The sequence below is a fragment of the Dendrobates tinctorius genome, unplaced genomic scaffold (genome assembly GCF_039654945.1).
Source record: "Dendrobates tinctorius isolate UK_male_01 unplaced genomic scaffold, ASM3965494v1 ptg000011l, whole genome shotgun sequence".
Taxonomy (NCBI): Eukaryota; Metazoa; Chordata; class Amphibia; order Anura; family Dendrobatidae; genus Dendrobates; species Dendrobates tinctorius.
In genome coordinates this window covers 16,431,472-16,449,739 of record NW_027361679.1, presented here as the reverse complement: position 1 = coordinate 16,449,739, position 18,268 = coordinate 16,431,472, and positions in this window count along the sequence as shown.

The window sequence follows — 18,268 nt, the reverse complement described above, 5'->3', positions numbered from 1 at the left end:
GTAGACACCCTGAGTCAGATGCAGTAAAGCAGCCCCAGAACATGTTATTTTCTTGATATGCTTCATTTTTCCATCTGTGAACATAGAGCTGATGTGCCTTGCCAAAAAGTTCAATTTTTGTCTCATCTGTCCATAGGACGTTCTCCCACAAGCTTTGTGGCATGACAACATGTAGTTTGGAAAATTCCCATCTGGCTTATTTATGATTTTTTTTCAACAATGGTGTCCTCCTTGGTCATCGCCCATGAAGTCCACATTGGCTCATACAACGACGAATGGTGCCATCTGATACTGATGTTCCTTGAGCTTAAAGTTCACCTTTAATCTATTTAGAAGTTTTTCTGGGATATTTTGTTACCATTCGTATTATCCGTCTCTTTGATTTGTCATCAACTTTCCTCCTGCGGCCACTTCCTGGGAGGTTGCCTACAGTCCCATGGATCTTAAATTTCTGAATAATATGTGCAACTGTAGTCACAGGAACATCAAGCTGTTTGGAGATGGTCTTATAACTTTTAACTTTAACATGTTTGTCTATAATTGTCTTTCTAATCTCCTGAGACAACTCTTTCCTTTGCTTACTCTGGTCCATGTTGAGTGTGATACACATCATGTCACCAAACAGCACTGTGAGTATCTGTAGCCCTATATACAGGCCCACTCACTGATTCCAAGATTGTAGACACCTGTGATGCTAATTAGTGAACACACCTTTATTTAACATGTCCCTTTTGTTACATTATGAGTTTTACATTTTTAAAAAATTCTGTGGAAACATAGTTTATAAGCAATGTCTGACTTTAATTTATTCATTTTCGTAGATTTTTTATTTATTTATTACTTTTGTCAAATTCAAGTTATTTCTGTGACCATTGTGGGTTTTTCTGTCATTAAACGAGGGGTACCAGCAATTTTGACCATGTGTGTGTATATGTATGTATGTGTGTATATATATATATATATATATATATATATATATATAAATCAAAAAAAGGGCAGCACTACCAAAATTAAATAGTTGGTGCAAAACCTATTCAGCAGTGTCCAAACAGCCAAATTAACAAAGGTAAAAAAAAATAGGCAGCACTCAAATTAAATGTGAAAAAAAGTGGATACTTTACTGATCCTCCAGTGGCAACATTTCAACGGTGACCCGTCTTTATCAAGCTTGATAAAGACGGGTCACCGTTGAAATGTTGCCACTGGAGGATCAGTAAAGTATCCACTTTTTTTCACATTTAATTTGAGTGCTGCCTATTTTTTTTTACCTATATATATATATATATATATATATATATATATGCACAGTTGTATTCGAAAGTTTACATACCCCGGCAGAAGTTTTGCTTTCTTGGGCTCTTCTCAGAGAATATGTATGATAACACCAAAACTTTTTCTTCACTCATGGTTAGTGGTTGGGTGAAGCCATTTATTGTCAAATTGTTGGTGTGCATAAACACTGAATGAGTTTCTGTGATCCAGACAGACTCTTGAATCTTTCATCCAGCCATTGAAGTTTCTGGCTTGTGAGTCATTGGGAAAGCAAAAGAATTGTCAACGGATCTATGGAAAAAGGTAGTTGAAGTGTAGAAAACAGGAAAGGGATACAAAAGATATATAAGGACTTGATAATGCCAGTCAGCAGCTTTCAAACTGTGATTAACAAATGGAAAATCAGGGGCTCTGTATAAACAAAACCACGGCCAGGTAGACCAACAAAACTGTCGGCCACAACTGCCAGAAAAATTGTTTGGGACGTACTTGGACATTCCAACATGACAACGATTCAAAACACAAGGCCAAGTTGACCAGTCGGTGGCTACAGCAGAACAAAGTGAAGGTTCTGGAGCGGCCATCTTAGTCTCCTGACTTCAATATCACTGAGCCACTCTGGGAAGATCTCAAGTGTGAAGTTCATGCTAGACAGCCCAAAAATTTTCAGGAACTGGAGGCTTTTTGCCAAGAAGAGTCAGCAGCTTTACCATCTGAGAAAATAAAGAACCTCATTCACAACTACCATAAAAGAATTCAACCGGTCATTGATGTTAGAGGGGGCAATACACGGTATTAAGAAATGGGGTGTGTGAATTTTTGATCAGGGTCATTTGGATGTTTTAGGCTGCCATGATTTAAAAAGAGAAAACACAGTAGTTTGACAATAAATGGCTGCACCCAACCATTAACCATGAGTGGAGAAAATGTTTTTGTGCTGCCGGGGTATGTAAACTTTTGAGCACAACTGTAGCTTTGGGCTTTATTATGGTCTCCTCCTCATGGATGAAATCTGCGAATAGATGTTTCAGCTCATTGCCAAATGCATGAAGGATCTTTTGGAGTCACTCAGGGGTATCTGAGCAAAGTCAAGTCTCTCTGCAGTGATAGGTGTTCTACATTCATGCCTAAAATGGGATTAAGAGATCAATATGGTCCTGAGAGTTCTCCCAATGTAGTTAATCAACATCCTGGCACTGGATAACCTCCCTTATTTTATGCTTCCCTGTCCCATCAAACTCACTCATTCTTTATGCTTTTCCTTCAGGGTGACCACCTCCTGTTAATCTTTCTTGAGTTATCCAGTAAGTTAGCTACCTGAACCCTTCAAAATAAATGCAATTTTCTCTTAGTATGCTCCTAGTCAATTATTTCTGTTTCCTATACAGACACCCCTTACAGTTTTTCACAATTCAAAAGCGTAACATACAACCCTCTCAGCTACTTACGCTCCTCTATATAGCCACAAACTAACTACACAGAGACAAAGGGTCATCGTGTATAGTTGGCCTGTTGTCAGTCTCATGAGTAACAACAACAAAAACATTAATTCCCTTAGGAAAACTAAACGTCAAACTAAAGTACACTGTTCTTGGCTGTGTCCTGCATCAAGTTTTAAACAAAACCATGTTATATGTCCAAACTTCAAGTTCTAAGCACACAGTATAGCACAACACTCCATTGTGTATGTCCATTATCTGTCCATGCTTCTCTTCTGTTCATAGTTCACGCAACAACACCCTTTATTCAATCCCAAGTGCACAGGAAAAATAAAAATAAAAAAACAAAAACAATTACCTGCCTGAACTTCAAGGCCTAGGTGCACCCACACCTATCTATATATCTTCGTCCATGCAACAGAACCATGGCTCTATCCTGCGATCTGTGCTACTCTCATCCTTATGAATTCCATGGAAAAACTGGAGCTAAAAATAAAACCTCATTTACTTCACAGGGCATTTGATAGAAAATAGAAAACAACCAGCATACTAATAAATCCTGATATAAATTGCATAGAAACTCAAATAAAACATTTCTGCTTCCTGTCGGACCTTCACTGGGATTACAATATACTTAAATTGTAAAAGAGAAAACTTAGTAAAGAAAAGAAAAGTAAAATAAACTAATAAAACAAAACAACCATATACATAAAGAAACACTAGAGGCTTGTTAGATACTCTGATAAACTGAGTTTAAATCAAGGCCTCACTAGCCTCCTTGGTTGTAATTGGTCATTTTGACCTGTCTGCACATGGTAGGGCACATGAGACTGCGAGAAAGTGCCATTTTGTCTGTGTAAATGCCTGTTCTCCATGAAAATATTGCTAGACCCTTCACAATTACTTGTGCAATAACAATTCCTTGCAATATATCCAAAGTGACCACATTTAAAGCATTTGCCAGAGCGCTATTTCCTCTCTCTTTTCGCACCTGACAATTTGCAGTACCTGGCAATATGACTGGAGCCAGCACTGGCTTAAAATCTAACATATGCCATGCGTAATTTAGGGCCCCTAATAGAAAATACTGCCTTCTGACTGGATCTTTTAAACTGTTATATTACTAGGGATGCACACTTAACAATTTTACTTTTGCATTTTTTATTACTTTAGACAGCAAATACTTGTTGCTATGTTTATTGATTGGATCAAAATTTGATAAAATATTTGATCCATCACTTATTTTATCACTCCTCCCTTTTTGCCCAGCACAGGGCACAATTGGTTGGAAATCTGGTCTTGTTCTCAGAAACAAAGAGAAGGCCAGCAACATGTTTGAAAAATCATTGATAATATTTTGCAAACTTACCAGTTGGGAACTAGCATAAGGCTGAGTTCACACGTGGTGTTTTTTTCGCGTTTCCGCGGCGGTTTTAACCGCGCGATTTTGCCGCGAAAATGCGAAAAATAAGCATCCCATGCATTCCTATGGGATTCCGCAATGCTGTGCTAATGCTGCGGTTTTTACCGCGGCGGAATCGCTTGGCGGTAAAAACCGCAGCATGCTCATTAATTTGCGGAATCGCGGCGATCCCGCACCCATAGGAATGCATTGTTCTGCTTATTTCCCGCATGTGGCTGTGCACACCATGCGGAAAGTAAGCAGAACAATTGCGGATGGTACCCACGGTCCGGAGGAGAGGAGACTGTCCTCCGGGCTTTGGGTACCATATCCCTGTAAAAAATAGAATTTAAAATAAAAAATATTGTTATTCTCACCCTCCGACGTCCCGCGCAGCCTTCCCGCTTCTCTCCACACATCCGTTCCCAGTAGTCCTTTGCGAAAATGCTTGCGATGACGTCCGTTCTCGCGGTCATTCGCGCGACGTCATCGCGAATGACCGCGAGACGTCGCGATCCCGCGAGAACTGACGGCATCGCGGGCATTTTCGCAAAGGATTACTGGGAACGGATGCGCGGTACGTCGGAGGGTGAGAATAACACCGTTTTTTTTTTTTTTTTACATTCTATATTTTACTACTGATGCTGCATAGGCAGCCTCAGTAGTAAAAAGTTGGTCACACTTGTCAAACACTATGTTTGACGAGTGTGACCAACCTGTCAATCAGTTCTCCAAGCGATGCTACAGATCGCTTGGAAAACGCTAGCATTTTGCAAGCTAATTACGCTTGCAAAATGCTAGTTTTTCCGCGGGAAAATCGCGGGAATTTAAAATGCGATTTTCCTGCGGACTGGAATTCCGGAATTCTCGCGGCAATTTCCGCGAGAGTTCCGGTACGTGTGCACTTAGCCTTGAAGGGAGTCTGTCACCGGACGTTGCAGGCCTATGTAAATGGCCTGGGTCCGGTCTGATGGAAGGTGTTTGTTCTTATTTCTCCACCCCATCCGTGGCCCCCGTCCGTGCTCTTCTCCGGTATTAGAGTAGTTCTTCTCCATAGTTCGCGCGTGCGCAAAGCAATCTTGCTTTGTGCACGCGCAGTATGCTTTGCCCAACTGCGGGCAAAGTTGATAATCATTACTGCGCATGTGCCGGTACACTATGTCACAGAGCACAGCGAAATACTTCCGGGACATAGTGTACTGGCGCATGCATAGTAATGATTACCGGCTTTGCCCGCAAGACTGCTTTGAGCAAGGCCTGCAACTTCCGGTGACAGATTCCCTTTAAAGCTCCACACTCAACTGATTAATTATGACATCACTAGCTGCTGCCTTGTTTTGAAAAGCTTTGATCTCAGCCCCAGACTGAGTCAACTGTGCACCAAGATTAACACAATGATTTTTCAGCTCCAGCGGTTGCGATTAAAGCATAAAAATCTGTTTAGCAACATTATATTGACCATTCTCTGACAGTTGTGTAAGGCATAAACTCTCTGCTCATTACTGACACAACACTGGCAGTGCAAATTTGGGGAATCTCTTAGATAGTGATTCCTCATAAACACAAATCAGTTTTGCTAGCATGTGCAGTCATTTACTTGATTTACTCAAGACCGACTTCTGTCTATGCACATGTTATCATGACCAAATGCTTGATCCAATAGGGCAGACCACAGCAAATCTGCAGATTTGGGTGTAGTGGGGAACACTGGGTGAAATTTACTTTGGTTTTGCTAATTTTTTAATGGAAAATCAGACAGAAAAAAGTGTACACGAGACACAATTCTAATTAACAGTACAAAATTTTATTAACAAAGTAAAGACAGAAAAACACAGACAAAATTAAAATAGTGGGAAACCAGAGAATTGGCACCATACACCCACCATATCACATGTAGAGGTTGTACATACAGGTAAATAGAATTCAATACTTCACAGCATAATGTGAACAGGTAAAAAGACCAAGTTTACAAATAAGGTGACTCTAAAAGAGGCGTGAAGGACCATAGAAGCCAAAAGTCAAAAAAGTACAAAGATTACCTCCTGTGGGTGATGGTGCCTGCTCCTACACATGTTTTGGCTATTGCCTTCTTCTCCCAGCTCTTTGAGAGTTCGCTTATTTGGAAACTTGGTCTTTTTACCTGTTTACATTATGTTGTGAAGTATTGTGTGTACAACCTCTACATGTGATATGGTGGGTATATGGTGCCAATTCTCCGGTTTCCCACTATTTTAATTTTTTCTGTTTTTTGTCTTTACTTTAATACAATTTTGTACTTTTTATTAGAATTGGTTCTCATGTACACTTTTTTTTCTTTGTCATATTCCCTTATTGTATTGAAACCCTATACATGTCCAATGTTCCTTGACATCTTACTACACATCTGTTTGCATGTAACACTGGGTGTGTTTTTTTTTATTTATGCCATGTTTTATTGACCCAACCTCCTTATATCTAATCTTTTTAAGGGTAGATAAATCCATACTCACTCTTCCTGGAGCCATCTTGGTCATCCTCCTTGTCCCTTCTATTCTGCTTGAAAAGGTTCTTTTTCCTCCAGAACACCTTTTGCTTACCAGCTGGCCTTTCCTTTGAGAACGACTATGAATCATTGGAAGAATGGATTGGTATAGATCACCCCATAGGGTAGACAGGATGCTATGCCCTATGCTATTACTGGTGGTTCAGTCCCTCAGTCCTTGTTCACATTTACGTCACTTGACAAGTAGAAAGGTTTTAAATACAAGAGTTAGGACTATCCCACAAGGATTACCTTGACATGGCGGGATGGCTTGTACATTCTTTTGATCAAAATTATGCTTACTAAATATCCTTATTATTATTACTACCTTCATGCAATTTTTGCAATTTATTTTTTATTTTAGGATATTTGTTTTTTGTTTTTGGTTTTCACTGGACGTACGTAGAACGGTTCGTACAAGCAGCATCCTAATAAAGTGCAATGCAGTGATCTATATTACAGACAAAACATTACAATAACTTTGTAACTGTTAATTAATCAGATCCTAGGATACATATCTCCCCCTTTTCCTTTACATAGTGGGTTACCAGCCCCAGTTAATAGGGGTGTTCCTGCTATATTGGATTGTATCTTTAGCCATTATGTATAAATATGGGGCTCAGAATAAATGAAAAGTCCTCATTATTTTAAATATTCATTATTGCATTAGTGGGACACTTCACCTTCTATTTAAATAGAAGAAAAATTATCTCTGAAATTGCCCGGAGTTTACAGGATGATGTCAGCATTGACTGACAGAGACGCGGTGAACACTATGTTTTGCCTTTATTAACAATGGCGCTATGAGTATAGATCACTGCTATGAATGAGTCACCGTAGGAGGCAAAAACAGAAATACTAGTTAAGTCCAGAAAACCAGAGAAGTTGGCAGCTATCGGATTGCAGACCCCTGAACCTATCAACAACAACTAGCAGTAGCCGTGGGGGGTTCCTACGGTGCCCTAGACCCCTCGATCACAGCCGGAGAACTACATAAGCCTAAAGACAGAAAGGGAAAACTAAACTGCCCCAGAGCAGACCCCAAAGCAATAGGCAGCCCCCAACATATAATGACGGTGAAGCAAGATGAAAAAACACTCACAAAGATAGAAAGATAGGCTGAGCAAACGATGGGGCCCAAGCTAACTAAACAGGACAGGATAGGAAAGCTGCTGTCTGCGATCCGCCAAAACACTATCAAAACAAGAGCCAACAGGCTGATAGGAAAAAGGCCCTGAAGATGCTAGGCTTCAAAAAGACTATATCAGCACTCAGGTATTTTCTGAAGACAGAGCAAAAAGGAATTCAGCTCACCCCAGCAGGGAAAGGCATAATTCCAGAAAAAGCAAGGCAGAACAAAACCAAAACACAAATGCAAAAAGAAGAGCAGAAAACTTAGCTTTTGAGGAGCAGGAATCAGACTGGACTCCTAGAATCCCTCAGAGAGATCACCAGCAAGGAGGAAGTGCGTCGGCTGCCTTATATCCAGTCAGCAATTCCCATCACCCAGTCATCATCCTGCCCAGGTGCTTGGTAATCAGCCTCACTACCTTCCTTCACCAGAAGAGGGACTTCATCAGACCTCAATGGTGAAGGGGAAAATGAACTCACAACAGATCACCTTCTGCGCATGCGCTGGAAGACACTTGCTTCCTTCACATTTTTTTCTCTCACACGCGCAGTGAGAATTACAGGATGCCGACATCAGCATGTCTCTGTGTAAAATGAATGGGGTGAGTCATGAAATGATTGATAGTATACAGCTGATATATGATTATTAACAGTTGCAAAGTTATTATAATGTTTTGTTTTCATGTAGATCACTGCACTGCACTTTATTAGAATTCATATAAACTGTGAACATTCTGTACACTATATGTATGTCATTTTCAAGGATAATGATATGCTCTTTCCTTTATAATTGTTATTAAACACTTTGAGGATTTGTATGGTCTAAATATGATGTACACTATGTGCACCCATGTAATGCTCGAGAAAGGTTTTCACTAATGAACCGAAGTGTTGCCAAGATGGGCCATTAAACAAAGGTGTTTTTTTCACTCTGAATGGTGTGCTGATTCCAATCTTTGGAAATATATTGAAGGTTTGGTGGATACCTGGGGAACTTGGCACCCGATTAGTGGATACTAGTGCTGCGTCTGCATTTTCTTTTTATATACAATACTCTTTTTAGGTACATTTTTATTTATTTTTCTTTAAGGGAATGTGTCACATACATTTTTTATAATGACCAATAGTACCACATGCAAGGAACTACTATCGTCACACCATGACCAGACCACATATTATCTCCACATAGTGACTGAATAATGATGCATACAGGGACAAATACTGTCATACCATGACCAGACCACATACAGCTCTGGCAAAAATTAAGAGACCATGGCACAGTTTTATAAAAATCAGCTTCTCTATATGTCTGACAGCTATTCCATTCCAGTGTCAGTTGAATTCCAACCGTAGTTCACCTCTTTCTACTTAATCTGCTTCTGATTAGGTGATCACTTGAGCCAAATCTTATTTAATGAAGGAAAGTATAAAAACCCTGCTATGTTGTTCAGAATCCTCTTGCAATAGGACAAGCTGGATGGTGAAACAAGTGCTAGTAATATCCCAAAAGTAATAGGAATGAAAAAATAACTTTTAACCATGTCAAATGAGTTGAAAAGATAAGTCTTGAGCGAGGAAAAGAAGGGCTCAAATCTGGCTTTACTAGCAGAGGGATACAGTGAGTGTCATGTTGCCTCCATCCTTAAAATTTCTAAGACGGCAGTCCAGTACAACAAGGTCAAGCAGCAGACATTGGGGACAACAAAGCTACAGACCGGCAGAGGGCAAAAATGACTCTCCTCTGAGCAACCACAGGATGACATTAAGTGACCTACAAAAGGAATGGCAAATAGCAGCTGGGGTGAAGTTCACAACAAGAACAGTTCATAACAGGCTCCTAGAGGCAGGGCTCAAGTCATGTAAAGGTAGAAAAAAGCCTTTCATCAATGAGAAGCAAAGGAGAGTGTAACGCCGCTGTTTGTACTCTGGTTAACCGGCCTTACTCTGCATATCTCTACTTTAACCCTTCTCTCTTTTCCCCATAATGAGCTGGAATGCTGTTGTCAGTTACCTGTATGGATGCTGCTCAGTTCCTGGCTCCTTTGCTTAGCCGTACATGCGTGAGTGTCTCCGCTGCGCTGCATGACCACCCGCATGTGCGGTCCCTGGCTGCCGCTGTGGAAGCTAGCCATGGGTTGCAAGGTCCTCTGCAGTGCATGACTCACAATATGTGTCCAGGCTTGCAGCCACTGCCAGGTGTCCTTTGCTATGCTGATTTGCTTCTGGCTGTGCTTAGGGTGAGCGTCGCCACTCCTCCCATGCTTTTATGAGGAATGGGTGTGTGCTTGAATTGCTGTCCCCAGCCAATCACTGAGGGGTAGCTCATATATAAAGTTACCCTGCCCGGTGGGGCATTGCCAAAGCTTTGCAGTAAGTTTCTGAGTCTTGCCAGGTGTGTTTGGTGTTCAGCTACTGTCCTGTCTGTGTTCAGTTTTAGGAAAGCTGATGCCTATTTTTCCGTCTCCTCTGGGGGCTGAGTACCCAGATCCATTTCTGTTCTGTCTGTTATCAGCTTTGGGACAGCTGATGTCTGAGTTCCTGGACTTGTTCTGTCTATGTGTTGGTACCAAAGCCCTTGTCCTGATTACTGCTGTGTGTTGTTCCTAAAGTCCTTCTGTGTCTTGAACCCTGTACCCAGTGACTGTGACTTTTTGCTAACTGACTTTCTGTGAACAAACCTGGGTTCATTTTGGAAGTTGGAGTCCAGTGTTCCTGCTGAGTTTCTACTACGCTGTACTCAGCTTGTTATTCGGTGCAATCCCCAGCCAGCTCCATTCCAACCCGGCGGTGCTTGCACCAGACTGCTTGAGTTCCTTTTTAGGTCGCTGGCAGATGTCCGGAGCCTGACGACCATGGCCGCTTGTAAGGAGCCTGATGACCGCAGTCTGATGTCCGGTGTCTGATGACCGCTCCCAGATGTCCAGTACCTGACACCCTCCGCCAGATGTCCGGATCCTATCCTTCACTGCCTGATATCCAGAGCCTGCCATTCGCTGCCAGATGTCCAGAGCCTGATGACCACGGCCTCATGTTCGGAGCCTGATGTCCACGGCCTGATGTCCGGAGCCTGTCAATCGCTGCCAGATATCCAGAGTCCGATGCCAGTGTTCTGATGTTCTATCTGAGATCCGAGTTCTGATGTCCTGATGTCCGGGTTGTGCCCTGATGTCCTCATGTCTGGCTTGTGCCCTGATGTCCTGATGAGTCCTAGAGTAATGATGTCTTACCTGAATCCTGATATCCTGCCTGTGTCCTGATGTCCTGCCTGTGTCCTTATGTCCTGCCTGAGTCCAGATGTCCCAACCATGTTCCAATGTCCTGTCTGTGTTCTGATGTCCAGCCTGTGTCCAGATGTCCAGTCCGTGGTCCTGAGGGTCCAGTCTGAGTTGAGTTGGACCCACTTGTGTTCCTGGATGGACTCCTCTGTGGTTCCCGGGAGTTTCCATCTCTGTTTCCCAGTGATGGTTCCGCCAAAGAGTCCTGGACTTGACCAGCTGATGCCCGGTGCTGTAGTCCCAACGTTCCTGGACCTGTACAATCCGTGTCTTGCTTATGTCCCGATGTTCTGCTAGTTCCCTGGGGTCTTACCCGTGATGGCTCCTGCCATTGTCAGAAGACTGTCCGAGCTTGGTGTCTGATGTTCTCCTGCTGTGCCTGTCCTACGCCTGAGATCTGAGAGAGAGGCCAACCTAGTATACCTCGGCCAGACAACCCTGGACTGCATCAACCCGTGATGACCCTAGTCATCGTCTGAAGTTTGTCTGATGTTCTCCTGCTGTGCCTGCACCTCTCCTGTGGGCCGAGAGAGAGGTCTTCCTCGGATGTCTGTGCCAGATTTCCCTGGACTGTGTCAACCCGTGATGACCTCTTGCCATTGTCTGAAGCTAGTCCAAGGTCGGAGTCTAATGTTCTCCTGTTGTGCCTGAGGCCTAAGTGTGAAGTCCTCTTAGGACGCCCGTGCCAGATGACCCTGGACTGGGTCAACCCATGATGACCTCTTGTTTTGCCTGTCAACCTGAGATGTGTACTGCATTTTTTTTGAGCATTTTTTATTTTCTGAAAATAAATACAAAATTTAGCGCTTGGAAATTCGAAGACATGTTGTCAGTAGTTTATAGAATAAAAGAGCAATTTACATGTTACTCAAAAATATACCTATAAAGAGAAAAATCAGACAAACTGAAAATTTTGACACAACAAGAAACAGACGCGGTGAAGCAGCTTGGTATACATTTTTTTGCAAGAAAACGTATTGACTAAATACCCTGAATTTGTTATCCAGCAGTTGCTGATTACTGTCATATATTTTACTGCAGAGTATTTTTGCAAATCTGTTTCTTGTTGTGTCTCAGTTAGTGGGTGGTGTGAACGTTGTCTTACCGACTTGTTCACATTGTGCATGTCACATGTGTTTTTAAACTGAAAATTTTGCAGTGGTCTCTTAATTTTTGCCATAGCTGTATTACCACCATATAGTGACAAAATAATACCACATACAAGGAATAAATGCTATCACACCATGACCAGATCACATATTACCACCAAATAGTGACTGATTATTGATCACTAATAAAAAACAATACTAATATTATCATAAATGCCATTATACACAGGAGCTCTGTGCATAGTGTACAGTGTATAATGTAAGTGTACAGGTAACTAACTGACTCACCAGTAAATTATATACAAAGGAGCTGTCATGATCCATGCTGGATCAGGACTGATAAAAAACACAGGTAACCTTTTTTTTTTCTTTTTTTTTCTCAAGCTGTGCTTAAGTTTTGTTTTTGCCCCCGGTGGCCATTAGGATTATTGCACTGTGGTGTCGTTTGTTCTAAGTTTGCCCCCCCGTGGTGGTGAGCGTCATTGCACTCTTGTTTCTTTAGTTAAGTGCACATGATTATAATGCAGGTGTGATTGCAGGCTCTGCTATAAAAGAGTCACAGGTGTTGCAATCAATGTTGGTGATAGTGTTCATTTCAACCATCCTTGGCGGAGGAAGGAGCTGGAGAGCATTCCGTGCAGCACTGTCTTAGCCCTGATGTGGAAGGAGTCATAGGGGATTTCCTTGTAGCTCTGACAGAGCTTGGTGGCAGCGATTCAGGAGGAGAGCTGCATTCTTGTGGTGGACTCTGTTGCCAGGAGCAAGTGCAACAGAGTAAAGCTAAGTGGTGTTTCCCTGTTTGTGCATTTCCTTAGTGTGTATTAGTACAGCGGTGGGGCCAGTGCTTGCGCCTCCCAGCTCCCTAGAAAGGGATAGGTGTAGGGTATGCTAGGGCGACAGGTTCCTAATCGGCGCCCGGTGCGGAACCGGCATAGGGAACGTTAGGAGCGTTAGGGACACTGACTCAGGGGAGTGCAGGAGGTCTCCACGTCCCCTTTCCCTATCGCAGGGCCCACCGTTGTAACTGTTTCCCCTTTCCCCGTGTCTTGTTGTTTTAGTTACCGGCCTGTGGGTCATGTCACACAGGACAGTATCACGTGCCGCGTCTTGTTGTTTTAGTTACCGGCCTGCGGGTCTCGTCACCCAGGACGGGTCATCGTGACATTATCACCAACCAATTTTTTTTTTTTCTGCTGAGCCATGGTCCCAGTTCAGCCCTTTGCCCAAATGCTACAGACCCTTACTAATGAGATTAGGGGGCTGCGCAGAGGGTTGGTGCGGCAGCTGCGGCTGTTGGTGGGCTCTGGGGGCTTGGTTCAGGAACAGGCTCAGCCAGAACCCAAGATATCCCTCCCTGACAGATTTTCTGGAGGGAGAGATCAATTCTTGGTGTTTAAACAAGCCTGTAAATTGTATTTCAGGCTGCTCCCTCGTTCATCAGGGAGTGAAGAGCAACGGGTGGGAATCATTATGTCCCTTCTTAAAGGGGAACCCCAATCCTGGGCCTTCTCCCTACCGGACGATTCTCCATCATTAGTGTCCATGGACGAGTTTTTTGTGGCTTTGGCACTTGTGTATGGGGATCCTGATGGCGTCACCCTGGCGGAATCCCGACTCCGTAAGTGTAAACAGGGAGCCCGGGTTGCTGAGGAGTACTGCTCAGAATTCAGGAGGTGGGCCACTAACACTCAGTGGAATGACCCTGCACTTAGGAGTCAATTTGTGCAGGGTTTGTCTCCAAAGTTGCAGGATACTCTGGTGCAGTACGCCGACCCCAGGTCGCTGGAGGCCGCCATGTCCCTTGCCATCTGGGTGGATAGACACCTTAGGGAAAGACATATACAAAAAGTGCCCCCTGATGTCCTCGCGAGGGAGGAGGACCCACCAGTGCGAACGGAGCAACCCAGACAGCCCGATGTTGTTGATACAAAAAAGGGGGTGTCTGCGGCTCGTCGTGGTGGGGGGGTATGCTTTTTCTGTGGGAAGCCAGGCCATTTTATGAGAGTCTGCCCAGTTCATGCCAAGTCTCCTGACAAACCCATGCAAGTAGGAGGAGCTAGTTTGTATTCGGAGCTGCCTACGGTTCAGGGAGTGGTGTCGGCATGTTTGTACTGTGGGCAGACTTGTCATGTCCTGAAGGCTTGCCCATTGCACGCCAAATTATCTGTGCCATCTGAGAAGCCGCATTCCCGTGGTCGCTTGGAGGGAGGCGACCAGGGAGTATACATTTCCTTCATTTTGCCCTCCCAAGGTACCATATCAGCAGAGGTCTTGGCTGGCGGTGTACCGGAGGTGATGCCGGTGCTTGTGGACAGCGGAGCAGGAGTCAGTCTGGTGGATGCTCGCTTTACCCAGACTCATGGTCTGAGGTGTAGGACGCTAGCCCAACCTATTAGCGTCCAGGCCATAAACTCTGTTCCACTGAGCCAGGGGAGCTTGACCCAAGTCGTAGAGAATATCCATCTGTGCATAGGACATCATGAGGAGTCCTTGTCATGCTACGTCTTGGAGGGAATGCCAGTACCTATCGTTTCAGGCCTCCCTTGGCTGAAAAGACACAAGCCGGTAATAGATTGGCGGGCGAGAGAAGTGGTCAGCTGGGGGAACGTGTGTGAGGGCTGCTGCCTAGGAACTACTGTCTCTGCCGTCTCTCTTCAACGGACCCCTTCCTCTCCGGTGAGAGCAGAACATGTGCTGCAGGAGAGTAGGGGCAAGTCTCAACCCTCACCATGGGCCATCCCTGGGAGGCACAGACCTTGTGGTGGAAGGGGTTGGAGGGTGGTGTACTCCTTGGTGAAGTGTGGGGGTGTGAGTGTGGTGACACAGGGGGACGCCTCTGTTGTCAATCCCAGAAAGAGTTCTGCAAATGGTGACAAACAAACGAGTGGCAATAAACGTTTAGGTCCGGACCTGTGTGAGAACGAGCGTGTATGGGTGGCCACCAAAAAACATCCAGTGGAAGTGTATTGTGGAGTGTTACCAACATACACATACACAACTCATTCCCCAGGTCAGCGCTTCGTAGATGTGTGGTGCCTCCAAAACATACGTTGCCAATACCAGCGGGCTCGTTTGTCATCAACCTGACGTGCAGGTAGTTGCTGGGGTGAACTCTGGGTCTGGGCGTCCCCGCTGTAGGTGGTTCCCTGATGGGGAGCAGTCTTGAGGGTCCAGAGGCCCCTCATTAAGGGGAGGGTACTGTCATGATCCATGCTGGATCAGGACTGATAAAAAGCACAGGTAACCTTTTTTTTCTTAAGCTGTGCTTAAGTTTGGTTTTTGCCCCTGGTGGCCATTAGGATTATTGCACTGTGGTGTCGTTTGATCTAAGTTTTCCCCTGGTGGTGGTGAGTGTCATTGCACTCTTGTTTCTTTAGTTAAGTGCACATGATTATAATGCAGGTGTGATTGCAGGCTCTGCTATAAAAGAGTCACAGGTGTTGCAATCAGTGTTGGTGATAGTGTTCATTTCAACCATCCTTGGTGGAGGAAGGAGCTAAAGAGCATTCCTTGCAGCACTGTCTTAGCCCTGATGTGGAAAGAGTCATAGGGGATTTCCTTGTAGCTCTGACAGAGCTTGGTGGCAGCAATTCAGGAGGAGAGCTGCATTCTTGTGGTGGACTCTGTTGCCAGGAGCAAGTGCAACAGAGTAAAGCTAAGTGGTGTTTCCCTGTTTGTGTTTTTCCTTAGTGTGTATTAGTACAGTGGTGGGGCCAGTGCCTGCACCACCCAGCTCCCTAGCAAGGGATAGGTGTAGGGTGTGCTAGGGCGACAGGTTCCTGATCGGCCCCTGGTGCGGAACTGGCATAGGGAACGTTAGGAGCATTAGGGACACTGACTCAGGGGAGTGCAGGAGGTCTCCACGTCCCCTTTCCCTATCGCAGGGCCCACCGTTGTAACTGTTTCCCCTTTCCCCGTGTCTTCTTGTTTTAGTTACTGGCCTGTGGGCCATGTCACACAGGACAGTATCACGTGCCACGTCTTGTTGTTTTAGTAACCGGCCTGCGGGTCGCGTCACACAGGACGGGTCATCGTGACAGGAGCTCTGTATACAGTGTCAGTGTATAGGTAATGCAGTTATCACCAGTGACATTATACTGTACATAGGAAGTCTGTACATAGATATACAGTGCAAAGTGTCAGTGTACAGGTAGTACATTGACTCACCAGTGATGTCTCTAGTTGAAGATATTCAATTTTGCTTTTCTTTTTCATCCAGCACAGACCGCCATCACTTCTCCCAGCCAGGACTCGTCTCTGCATAAAATATCACCGTTATCAAGAGCACCTCTGCAATTTTTCCCTAACTTCTACACTGGACCAGATGAATAAAAAAAACTGTCGTCATGCACAGTAACAGGACCTCCCCCAATGAAAACAGTATCCTCAAAAATAAAATATATCACAGCAGTAATAATGCTCCTATCACCAAAATGTACCTTTCAAGTTATTTCTCAAGTACCCTCACTTTTCTTCCCTTCTTTTGAGGTCCATGCCATCAGACTCTACAACCCCTTCTCCATGCAAGTGGCGGTGGTGTTTCGTCCTCCCGGCCCCTCCCATCAGTTCCTGGATCATTTTACCTCCTGGCTTCCACATTTTCTCTCCTGTGACATCCCCATCCTCATCATGGGCGATTTCAACATCCCCATTGCTCTTCCCCTCTTCCCCATCTGCTACTCACCTTTTATCTCTAACCTCCTCATTTGGCCTCTCGCAGCTTACTCTCCAACGCATAAAGATGGAAACTCCCTTGACTTCGTCTTCTCTCGGCTTTGTGCATTAGATGATTTTCGCAAACTCCCCTATCCCGCTCTCTGACCATAACCTTCTTTCATTCTCTATCAAGAACTACCATCCCGCTTAGGTCACCCCCACTGCCCATACTTATAGAAAGATACAGGCCATTAACACCCAGAAACTTATGAAGAACTTGCAGTCATCATTGGCCCCTATGTCCTCCCTCTCATGTCCTGATTCTGCATTGAAGCTTTAAAATGAAACACTTCAAATTGCCCTGGATGAAATTTAACCTCCTATACATAGAACAAGATGACACAGATGGCGACAACCCTGGCACACCCTGCAAACACGTTTCCAGCAGCGGTGCTCCAGATGTGCTGAATGTCTGTGGAGAAAATCCAATCTACACAAAGATTTCATCCATTATAAGTTTATGCTCAGAACATACAAGACTGCCCTTCACCTCTCCAAACAAACCTACTTCAACACCCTCATCACCTCACTGTCCAATAAGCCTAAACACTTTTCATTCCCTACTCAACCCAAGAGTGCAGGCCCCAACCATGGAGCTTTGAGCTGACGATCTGGCCAATTACTTCAAAGAAAAAATTGACCAGATCTGACAGGAGATTATCTCCCAATCCCCTCATACCATGCACTCTCCTCCCTCCCTCACTGCATCTTGCTCATTCTCTGATTTTGAACCAGTCACAGAAGAAGAAGTAAGCAGGCTTCTTGCATCTTTTCACCCAACCACTTGCACCAGTGACCCCATTCCGTCACATCTCCTCCAGTCCCTTTCCCCTGCTGTCACTGCCCACCTGACAAAAATATTTAACCTCTCTCTTCTGGTATCTTTCCCTCCTCCTTTAAGCATGCCATCATACATCCACTACTTAAAAATCATCCCTCGACCAAAACTGTGCTGCTAACTATAGACCTGTCTCTAATCTTCCCTTCATCTCTAATCTCCTTGAATGCCTGGTCCACTCCCGTCTTATCCGCTATCTCTCTGATAACTCTCTTTTCGACCCTCTCCAATCCAGTTTCCGCTCTTTATGCGCTACTGAAACTGCCCTCACTAAAGTCTCTAATGATCTACTAACAGCTAAATCTAATGGTCATTACTCCATGCTAATTCTCTTGGATCTCTCTACAGCATTCAAGACTGTGGATCGCCAGCTCCTCCTCACTATGCTCCACTCCATTGGCATCAAAGACACCGTTCTATCCTGGTTTTCCTCCTATCTCTCTGACCGCTCCTTTACTGTATCTTTTGCTGGCTCCTCCTCCCCATATCTTCCACTTACTTTTGGGGTTCCTCAAGGATCGGTTCTTGGCCCCTTCCCCTCCTCTTTGTACACTGCCCCTATTGT